The sequence below is a fragment of the Elaeis guineensis genome, chromosome 6, assembly GCF_000442705.2.
Source record: "Elaeis guineensis isolate ETL-2024a chromosome 6, EG11, whole genome shotgun sequence".
NCBI classification, from domain to species: Eukaryota; Viridiplantae; Streptophyta; class Magnoliopsida; order Arecales; family Arecaceae; genus Elaeis; species Elaeis guineensis.
Window position 1 is genome coordinate 29,969,567 of NC_025998.2, and position 12,683 is coordinate 29,982,249.

Consider the following 12,683-nt stretch of genomic DNA (forward strand, 5'->3'; position numbering starts at 1 on the left):
AGATCATTAGTTTCATCAAAAATAACATGAATTGACTCTTTCACTACTAGTGTTCTTTTATTGAATACTCTAAAGGCTTTGCTAGAAGTAGATTAGCCAAGAAAGATAGCTTCATCAGATTTAGCATCAAATTTATTTAAGCTATCTTTGTCATTATTCAAAATAAAATATCGACAATCAAAAATATGAAAATAACCTATATTAGATTTTCTACCTTTTCATAATTCATAAGGTATTTTCTTTAAAATAGATCTTATTAAAATATGATTTAAAATATAACATGCTATGTTAATTACTTCTGTCCAAAAATATTTTAGGAGTTTGCTTTCACATAGCATGGTAAGGGCCATTTCTTCTAGGGTTCTATTTTTTCTTTCAATAACTCTATTTTGTTGTGGTGTTCTAGGTGCTGAGAAGTTATGATCTATGTCATTTTCATCATAAAATTTTTTAAAATCTTTAGTTTTAAATTTAATATCATGGTCACTTCGAATAGAAATAATTGATAATTTTTTTTTATTCGAAATCTTTTGGTAAAACTTAGAGAATGCTGAAAATGCTTCATCCTTAGAAGCTAAAAATAAAACTCAAATAAAACATGAAAAATCATCAATGATTATAAAATCATATCTCTTTCCTCCTATACTAGTTGTCCTTATAGGACCAAATAAATCAATATGCAAGAGTTCTAAAGATTAAAAAGTTGAAATAATATTTTTAGATTTAAAGAAAACTCTTATTTGCTTACCTAATTGACATACATCATAAATTTTATCTTTATCAAAATTAATTTTTGACAAACTAAAAATTAAATATTTTTTAATAATTTTAGAAAGTATGTGCATACTAATATGTGTAAGCCTACAGTGCTAAAGCCAACTACTCTCATTAATTTTAACATTCATGGCTACAAGACATTGCATATTTTATAAGGATAGATTATCTAAATCAACTATGTATATATTACCATGCCTATGTCCAATGAATCTAATGCTAACATCAATGGGACTAGTTACTATGCACATAGATGATTCAAAAATTACTCTATAATTTTTATCACATAATTGGCTAATACTTAAAAGATTATGCTTAAGACCATCTACAAGTAATACATTTTCAATACAAGTGAAGGGAGTGATACCAACGTTACCAATATCGATGATCTTCCCTTTGCCATTATCTCTAAAGGTGATCATCCCTCTATTTTTGACTTTTAATGTGATAAATTAAAATTCATCACCAGTCATATGTCTTGAGCATCCACTGTCGAGATACCACTTCTATTTTATTGCTTGGGATGCAAGACACACCTGCACATATGAAATCAACTTTTAACCTTAGGTATCCAAGCTAGGTCCTTTGGAGTTAGTCATAATGGTTCCTTTCGGAATCCATATTTTTTTAATATTTCTAGTATCAAATTTATTTGATAAACATGAATAAGCTTTATGCCCTAACTTGCCACATCTAAAATAAGTAATATTTGATAGTTTTCTTGTAGATACATTGACAAAAATATTTTTCAAAAACTTTTGCTTTCTTAGAGTGCTATAGCCAAGTCTGGCTTTATCATATACAGCTTTCTGACTATTAATAATCATCTGAAGTTTGTTTGAACTTAATGTAAATCTGTCAACTTTAGATTTTAACTTGGTTACCTCTTCCTTTAGTTTTTGATTTTTTTTCACAAGGATTTCATTTTGACTAAAAAGTTCATCTTTTTTTTATTAGAGACTTATTCTTTAGTTGTAATTCTTCATTTTTCTTATCAACTTCTTCTTTTTCCTTAGCTAATGCATGGTTTCTTGATTTTAAATTTTTATTTTTTGTTCCTAATTCTTTTAGGTCATTCAAAAATTCATGAAAAGATTCTAACAGTTCATCATAAGTAAATTTATTTTGAGTTTCGGATGATATCTCATTTTTATGTGCCATAAGACATAGGTTGGCTTCTTCATGAGTTTCTTCATCAGTGGTGGAGTCATCACTGTCACTCCATGTAGCCATCATGACCTTCTTCTTCTTGAACTTTTTTTGGCCTTTCTTGAGTGGGGGCATTCTGATCTGAAGTGGCTCGGCTTCTTGTATTCATAGCAGATGATGGGCTATTTCTTTTCTTTTTCTTTACTCAGCTCTCCCTTGACTGGTGGTCTTCTCTTGGTCTCTTATTTTTTGTCCTCATGAAGCATCTAAATTTTTTGGTAATCAGAGCCAAATCCTCATCTTTCTCGCTATTGTCTGATTTTTCTATATTTTTTTCTTCCTGAGTTGTCGACTTGAGAGCTATGGTCTTCTTTCTTTTAGTTTTCTCCTCAATGTGTTGCTTCATGGTCAGTTTGTGAGTCATGAGGGATCCAAACAGCTTCTCCAATGATAGAGTATTCAAATCTTTGGCCTCTTGAATTACAGTAACTTTTGCCTCCTATGATCTTGATAAGGATCTGAGTACTTTTCTCACAAGATCACTGTTAGAATAATATTTATTAAGATTTTTTAAACTATTTATGATGTCAGTGAAATGAGTGAATATTTGAGTTATTGTTTCTTTAGGTTTCATTTTAAACAGTTCATAATTGTGCATAAACATATTGATCTTAGATTCTTTTACTTGATTTGTATCTTCATGTGTGACTTCTAATCTATCTCAAATCTCTTTAGCTGAGTTACATATGAAAATGCGATTAAATTCATTAGCATTCAAAGCACAATATAAAATATTTATAGCTTTAGCATTGAGCTGAGCCATTTTCTTATCAAGTTTATCCCATTCACCTTCCGGCTTAGGGAGAGATATACCATCAATCAATTTAGTGGGTATGTGAGGTCTATTTACTATGATACTCTACATATCATAGTCAAGTACTTGAATAAAAATTCTCATCCGAGCTTTTCAATAGGTGTAGTTTGACCTATAGAAAAGTGAAGGTCGATTTGTGGATTGCCCTCAGCTAGGGATGTACCAAATTGGACTGCCATTGATTTTTAGCTCTTGATGGTTAAATCAAGTAAGAACTAGAGCATCGAACTTTGGTACCACTTGTTGTCCAGATATGGAGCCCAAGAGAGAGGGTGAATTGGATCTTTTTAAAATTTTAAAGATTAGTACACTAAAACAATGTGCTAAAGTATTTGAGTGGAGAGGATTGATTTTTAATAAAAATAAATTCAAACACAAATGATAAGATTGCAAGTATAAGATATAAAGAACAAGTAAAGAGAGGCAAGCATAACAAATATAAAGAATTTATAGTAGTTTGGTGCCAACCTTACACCTACATCCACTCTCCAAGTTCCTACTTAAGAATTCAATCCACTAAATGGATTTAAAAGATTACACCATATCGGACATCTCTGATCCTTGCTATCTAAGCAAGAATACTTATTTATCAGATACAAATCAATCCTCAATAATCTGACTCAAGGTTTGGATCAATCCAATCGAGTTTTGGAACCTTCCAAAACTTAAAAAATTCAAATATAATTTTAGAAAAATAGGATACAAAAAATTCAGCACACAATCCTCTTAAATAGATATAATAAATGCAATAGAAATATAATACTCAAGGAGAAGAAGCTTTTGTTGAACACTCTTAAAGAATTCTATATTGATTGCTACTGGAGAGTAGTTGGTGAAGTAGTTAAATACTTCTTTTCTCTCTTTTAGGGTTGAATGAGCCTTTCTCGGATTTAAAATTGAATACTTGCAAAATCTTATGATATTTTACTTCAAGAGAGTATTTATGGTCACCATTTATCTTGAGAATGTCTTAGAGTTAGTTTAGAGCCATTGGAGAGTATTTAATGCATATTAAATATACCAAAAATAGGCTGAAAATTAGTCATTACAAACTCATCCAGAATAGGTCGTCCTAGATGGGTCATCCCACTGTGACTGGAAAGTCCTATGGGATGCCTCATTTGGCTAGACAAAAAGTTCAGCTTTCTATTTTGATCTCAGAATCTCAAAGGTCATCCCAGATGGGTCGTCCCACTGCATGGGTCGTCCCACTGTGTGCCATGAGCTAAAATGAAGCGTGTCGGCTATCCAATGAAAGGAGATGACTTAGATGGATCGTCTAATTTTGTGCCAACTCAATTTTTTATATATTTAAAGTCTGAAACTTACTAGAATACTTTCAAATGCTTTCAAATGACTTGAAAATTCTCAAAAGCCTTCGAAAATCTCTCCATCTTATAAAAACTTCAATTTTGGCACGCTAGATGAGGTTTTTTAAACTCAATTTCTTGGATTATCTGAAATATCATAAAAATAATTTTTAAGAATAAGAAATATATTAGTAGTCTCCTCAAATGGTTTGTGATCATCAAAATTAATTCTTGGAGTAACGCTAATAGTATGACATCAAGTTCCACAACTATCATAAGAACTAGAATGCATCCTGCACATCTATAGCATATTCAGCTTCTATTAGTCGATTATTTGGAATTCTTTCAATATATCGAATCAATATAACTCAAAATATATGTTGATGTAGACATTCTACTATCAACATCAATGCATCCTCCTACTCTTAGCTCTAACCTTTCTTCAAAGACGATGAATAATCTCTTAGTGTTTCTCAAATACTTAGAGATATTTTTACAATAATCCAATACTCTCAGTCTAGATTCGACTAATATCTACTTGTGACTTTCACAATAAGATATACCAAATCAAGTATATAGCATGGCATACATCTATGCCCAAGGGGATAATGGATCTCTCTTGAAGGTTTCAATGCTGAACCCTTTCAGCACCTCTTCTATGTACTTGTTTGTGAAAAAACAAACATTCTTTTAGGATCTATCTCATAGATCTTTATTTTCAGAATACAAGATGTTTGACCTAAGTCTTTGATAAGAAAATTCTATATGTAACCACATTATAACCGATGTCAGTATGGGACCCTCCCACTGATCTTATGTAACTACATGATTCCTCATATCACGTCATTATAGATTTTGAGATTATCTCTATGTTCCTAATCTCCTCGAAAAATATTTTCTTTGAATCTTTTGTAAGAATACCAAGTACCTTTCTAAAGGATGGAAGATCCTACTGGATCTACGATGTAGAAGACGTGCTATATATACTGGCTCATCTTAAATAGGTTGTACAGGTTCTGTAACTCATTATTTTTTAGAGATTTTTTCTTTGAGTTCATCCTTCCATTATTTTCAAAAAAATAGTATGATTGCTCACAATCATATTGTGAACCATTGGGAAGAGAAAGTGACATCCCAATCTCTTTAGGGATACCCCATAAATGATCTATCATAGATCTATCCTCTAACTTATTTACCATATCATATCTCATATGGTGTGGTGAAACTAAGTTTAGAGAAAACCTAATTTAGATTTTAGAAATTAGATCTTGTTCTTAAAGAAATAATAGTTGAACTAGTGATATTCATGATGGACCGGACCATATCTCATATAGCACCATTGCTCCTCACATATACACTGTTGAGCTGAGGTGTATAAAGAGAATTTCATCATGAAATTATGCTATTCTCTTTAGATAACCGATAAAGTTTTTATTTGTATTGCATCCTCGATCTGATCGAAGTATCTTTAGAATTTTTTTGATTTATCTTTTCTATTTCACATCTAAATTTTTTGAACCTTTCAAAATCTTTCAGATTTGTATCTCACATACATACCTATACTATGACTATTCATCGATAAAAATGATAAAGTAGAGATAACCTCCTAGTCTGACTCATCAAATGGGCCATGTACGTCGTATGTGTACTAGGATAAGTATCTCATTGGTCTTATCCCCTTGACCAACAAAAAGATAGCTTGATCATTGATCCTCAAAGAGATGATTTAAAGACTAGATATGACTTAACAGTCAATGAGCCTAAAGGTCCATTTTCTTCAATCGGCAGATCATTTCTTCTCATACATGACTTAGTTAAAAGAACCATCTATATACTTCAGGTTATTTGGTTCTGGATCTCTTAGATCTAATGGCATTCACTATTTGCTCAAATAATTTTATAAATGTATCACCATACAAATGATAAAAATTAAATCCAAATGATAATCACCGAGATTAGATTCTCACGGTCATAGTGTAACTTTTGCACCATTGCCAACTCAAAAGAGTCACTTCACCTTCCTTCAGTCCTCTTTCTTTCTTAAACTTTATATTAAAGTGCGTAATATGCACTAGAGTCTAATGAAATAGACAAAATTGTAAGATCAATTTTGAGCAACTTTACATACCTTCCGAAGGCATGTCAATATTTTTCTAAATTCTCCAGGTATGTACCTCTAAACTTTTCAAAGTTCTTTAGTTACCAGCATATCGATCAATTCAATTAAGATGCTATAATATTTATTCATATAACAGTTTCATAAACTATTCGATAAATCAGAGATTGTAGAATCAAATCTATTTATAATTTTTTATGCATGATCATGTCGAGCTTTTCAAGCTCTTCAATGTCCTTGATCATTGATCATGGATAAATTGCCTATCACGCATCTTATGCACTGTGCAACTCTGATCATCTCACAACTGTTGGGATGAATCAGCATGTCATTGGCAGTCTATATGTCTTTATACATATATTAAATTTCATCAACTATAAAGTCCAATTTATAGCACCTAACTTAATTGTCAACATCCAACTATTTGTCAAGTATAGCTCGTTGATTATGGATTGGACAAGCTGATGACATTGAATTAATCTGATCAAGAATTATGACTTAATTTTTAAAAAGCTAAGAACTATTCTTAGATTTTTAAGCCAGAATATGTAATTGATTTTGGTTAAAGGGTTGATATTTAAGATTCTAGCTAGACGGTTGGAAGCTAAAGAATTGATCATAGATATTAAAGATTTAATTAGATGATTGTAGTTCTAGGGACTTTAAAAACAAACAAAGGCTCCCACTAATTTTTGAGTCTTTCACACTCTTCAGATGGAGAAACAAAAATACTAATGCGATATGTGGTTTTAGTGGGTGTTGTGATCCCATTGATGTATAGCACCTCATCTAACAGTTATTGATGACATGTATACCAATGCGTAGACAACTCTTTATCCAGATACTTCTCCAAGCATGTTGCAGTGACTTGGTCTCTAAGTCCTATGATCTCACCTAATAGTTATTGACATAGTTTTTAGTTAATTCTAATCCACCATTCACCAGCGAGTGTAAAGCCATCATTGGATCCCTCATCTAATAGTTATTGGATCCAACCCCATCTTTAACTCGAGATATTTAATACCAATAGAATGGTTGTGCCTTTTCGATGCAATCGAACCACTGTAACCAGTCGAGAACGATCAATAGTAGAAAAGGCATCCGCATCTCTATAATGGTGGAAGACCAGTAGACTTAATATTTAGTGAGGAGATTTGGGTTCAGATCTCTTTTAATTAGTCACATACATCTGATATAATGATTAATATGGTTTGGGTCAGCATATTTCATGTCTGACCAACCTAGTCGGCATGGGTGAACTCGAATTAATAAGTAATCTAATACAAAATATAATCTCCTAAGATGGCCAAGTAAGTGAAGATGAGTGGGGGTCCCCCTATTATTTTTCTTAGACATCAATAAATTAGCCAAATCAGACAATAGAACCACTGTCTAATACTTGTCTTAGACACCAAATTGGTTGATTAGAATCAATTAGATTAATCTATAGACCCAGACTCGAATCGTTGAGCCAAATTCAATCTTGATTTAATCAATTCATATCAAATATGAATCAATTTGACCAACGATAACTAAATTTAATTTTGAGCCCCTTTGACCTAATTCCAACCAACTCTTGATTAGATTTGATCAACTGCTCAAAATCAGAAAGGATTGTAATCTGATCTAATCGATGATCCTAGTTATAGTTTAGTCTCTAAACTTAATTTATTCAATCCATATTTGAAATTTATATTTTATGCATTAAAATTTAGATCTTAAATTCATAATTTTAGATCTTATAATTTTAAATCTCAATTAAGTCATTATGTACATGGGTTTAAGTTTAGATCTCGAAATATTTTCTAATCTAAATAATTTATATTGTATATTATATAATATGATTGTCTGCAGAATCGAGTTGATTCACCCTAGCACACGAATCGACTTATCATAGTGAGTCGGTACAACACTGAGATAAATAAAAATCTATAGACTTAGCCTGCATAATTGAGTCGGCTCATCAGCAAATGAGCTGACCTACTAGGGTCTCGAGTTGACTCCAACAAAATTGAGTCAACTCACCAAGCACTCGAGTTGACCCAATTGAAAATTGAGTCGACTCTCTAGGTATACCAGTCACTGTTTCATATTTTCATGCAAACAGAACCTAAGATTTTGGATCTAGAGTTTTGCAGAAATTAAGTTTTAGATCGTATGTCAAAATAATATATCACATATAATATTTATCGATCTAAAATATATAAAAATATATACATAATCTGATTTAAATCTAAAAATATATCACATATAATTTTTCATTTACTGTTCATCTTCATAAAAAATATTACAGTCGACACCCCTACACATCATAAGAGAGAACCCATCGAATGGATAAGAGAGGACTTTAATCCCTTCATCATCTTATGACTAGACGATCATAGTGATTAACCCAATTTGATTACTAAGCTACTAAAAATTTAATCTAACATATCACATATATAATCAATTAAAAATCAGATCTAATTATCTTTCACATGTCAAACATATGAACAATAACTATGAATCTATACATGTAAGAAAATTTTCAGCAATCATACTAGATCCAAATTAAATCTTAATTGATATATTCAGATCTAAAACTAATTTTAGATTTGAATAACTCATGATTTATTTCAGATCTGAAATAATTTTAGATTCAAAATAATTCTGTAATCATATTACAGCATGTAGAAAATTTAGATTTAACCTTAATCGATGTTCTACATCATTCTAGGACAATCGTTCAGCATAACAGGGTTATGCTAGGGCAATCTTATTTCAGAATGAGTAGATCATCAAACTAACCTTCAGATCTGATTTTTATAAATTAGATTTCAGATCTAAAAAGTTTTCATATTCGTATCAGAACCTATGCTCTGATACTACTGTTAGAAAATTACTACAGTTTCATACGTGAAGTTTAAAATTTTTTTAAACATCTATACAGTGAAAATAAATAAATTAAAATATTTTTAATTTATTTATGTATCAGATCTGATCTAAAAATTATAGCAAAGATCTTGACATAAACATGCAACCATGATCTGAAATCTAAAAAATAAAACAAACATTAGTGAAAATCAAACAGAGATCAGATCTCCAAACCTTAGATCATGTGGATGTCTCGGGTTCTGATCGTAGCCGTACACATGTTCGATCTCTGTTGGTATCTATATGGAGATGTCTGATTAGATCACCAAGATCATTGATGTGCTAGCACCTTGTAGATCTCGCTCTTCATCTTTGAATCTAGATCTTTTCTTCTAGATCTCGAAGAAGGAGATCGCTGCGCAAACTCTTTCGCATAGATCTGACAGAATCTGAATCAAATTACCATGAAGAAAAGAAGAATCCTTCTTCTTCTCTTCTTCTCTCTCTTTTTTCTTCTTAGATCTAATCTCTATCAGATCTGGATGTTGGATGAAAGGAAGAAAGGAGGAGGAGATGTTAGAAGGAAGTTGCGGCAAGAAAGAAGAAGTTCTCACATCTCTCACGCACGCCATCTCTCCCTTTTATTTTTTGTCACACCAACCCCCAAATATCTCATGCTCAAAATCCTTCTTAATGCCCAAGAGATCTAATCTTTTTAAATCATAGGCGTTCAAATCCAAATCAATGGATAGAAGGGCTTTGAGATAAGGAAAGAAAGAAAAGGAATGATCTCACGCACACAATTAGTGCACACCCTCCAATTTTCTTTTATCACACAAAAAAAAATCTTTCATGCTCTAATCAGATATATTTTTATCCTATTTTAAATTATATTCAAATAGAAAAAAAAAACTGAAAGAAAAAGAAACCTAGATAAGGTGGGGCGCCAACTATTGGCGGCCCCTCTCCTTCACGCACGCAAGAAGAAATAAAGGGCACATTTCAATGCATGCCCTCTCCTTCTTGGTATGAATTTTGGAGAGAGAGTCTTAGAGAACCAAGGCTCTCTGAGTCATGGTTCTATTGGTTCAAGTTGGATCTTAATCGGATTCAAATCGAGTTCGAATCAAGTCGAATTTGAAAAATTATCAAGCCTGATCTAATCAAGCTTGAAATCCAAATTTGATTTGGATAATTGAATCTAATTAATATTAAATTTAATTTAATTTAATTAAGATAAATTTAATTAAAATTAATTAAAATTTAATCTATAATTTAATCAACTTCAAAAAAATTATAATATTTATAAGTAAGTTCCTATGCTAACAATTAGCAGCTGTCAAAACTGTAACGATTACAAATTAGCAGTTTCTAAAATTCAAACTATCAATCTGATTAATAATTTGAATATGATCCAAGCTATTGATCAGATCATACTCTTTTTGTGTGTGACTTCTTAAGTTTTATTCTATCTGGTAGTGAGACATACCGTGATCTCCATCACAGTATCATCAAAATTCTTTTTCGATGGACTGAAATGATTCCAACTCACCTCAATAAGAATCGTTGATCTGAAAATGATCTTAGTGAGTTTTCACGATTCACCAATGACATCTAGCAATATGTAGTGACAATCTAGTAGAACAAAAAAATAAAATTTTAAATACAGTTATCATGTGATACAATCTCTCAATCGTGAGTTCCGACTTGACAGAAGTCATGGAGAACTCGTCAAATTTCATCATCAGTCATATGCTAGATTGGCTCGACTCGAGTTCATCTGTAAATCTCATAAATTTTTTTTTCAGTATTTACACTTACTCTGATCAGAGATTTCATAAACTTAGTCTTACGAATCGCATAGGACTTTTTCTTTTCTATCATGGTCGATAGATTCTATTTATGTGCATCCTACTCCAAATAGCAAATCTGAACCTACAATAGCCAACATACACAGTAAGGATCTGAATGGTTAGGGATCAAGAAAATATGTAATCAAACTAAGTAGCCTCTCTGCGAATAGCCAACACACCGTAGGTCAAAGGATCAGTCATACCACTACAGCATCGAGAAAATCACTGATGAGTAAGTAGCTATCCAAGTGGTTTCTCGTGTTGGTCATGCTCAGTACAAGTTATTCTCTAACAACTACCCGCACTCTCATCCCAGTATCTCTACACCGCAGACTCGAGACTCATCTGCCCTAAAGGGAGATGATTTATGCATCGATTTTGAATGAATTGATCACTGTCCTTCGTGACGATTCTTCGATTGGAGTATTTAGAAATTAACCACTAATGATGTATGTCTCAAATTCTCAACACTTTGAGAATATACAAAATCATCTTTGTTAATTTTTAGGATAAATCATGGACACATAAAATATAATTGATTATAAAGGCTGTCCATCAAGTACAAAATATGCTCTAGAGAAAGGTATGTGTTAGTCAAGATTGGCTTCTAAGATACACATCTAACACTTCTCAAAGGCCTCTGGCTTATTTGAATGATGAACATAAGAAGTTTATTGGAGTTTAACCACCAATAATGGAATTGCTTGTGGGTTTCAAATCATAGATGGAACTATCTCTGGGACATGTTTTGGTCAAAAAGTGAGAAAAGGGTTAGCTGACTCAATTGACGAATCCCAATTCTCTTAATCTCAAAGTAAAATGTCAGTGAAGAAGAAACTTGTGTTTTTAACTAATAAGATTTATCCATCTCTTTCGGAGTTTTTATTAGCACTAGAGTCTATTTCAACTGAAAATTCTACTACTCATAAGCTACAAAGAAAAAAGGCTAGTCATGTTTACCATTTGGAATCTAGGTCACAAAATAAGATAACCATATAAATCCATCTAATCTCCTCTCTCACTCTTTGTTTTTTCTCTATTTTCTTATTCTGTTTGCTCTATTTTGGAAGAATGAGAGAGAGATAAAGTGGAGAAGAGGAGGAAAGAAGAAAAGTTTGGTGTGGGTATGGAGGTGTATGTTTTCTTCTCTCTATTCTCTCCTTTGCTTCCTTTTCAAGTGGATAAGAAAATGGAAGAACCTGATTAAGATGCCTCCATGGCCTCCTTCTCCCTCCACACCCCTCTTTTTCCTCCCTGCTTCATTTAGGGTTTGTTCTTCTCCTCCCCATTTGATTTAAGGTTTGTTTGATATTAAGGATAGTTTAGGTATTTTATAAAATGATCGTACTGTGTGATGGCCATGTCATATTATTTCATTTATAGAGATAAATGACAGAACCATATTAAAATATTTTGATAACTAAAAAAATTAGTTTGATATTTTTTAAAGTAAGAGGGTATAAGTAAAATTAAGCTAAAATTGAGAGTGTTCTTGTAATTTACCGTACATATAATATAATAATCCAAAACTTCACCAAAAAAGACTAGCTATAGTTTATTATTTAGGTTCACTGGCTTTGTATAAGTATCAAAATTTTTTTTAATAAATAATCAATATGAAATTAAATATACGTCCGCATTGGTCCTTAAATATATTGCCATAATATGGCCATACTATCGAGGGATGCTACCTATTATAATATGAAACTAACAATCATAATCTTAAATAAAATAAAAGATCCATATCCATCATT

At 31.7% G+C, this 12,683-nt stretch overlaps 1 pseudogene; it reads left to right on the forward strand.

Moving 5' to 3' along the window:
• The window catches only part of LOC105046919 (uncharacterized), a 51,716-nt pseudogene extending 39,788 nt beyond the window's left edge, over nt 1-11,928 (forward strand).
• The last annotated feature ends 755 nt before the right edge of the window (nt 11,929-12,683 follow it).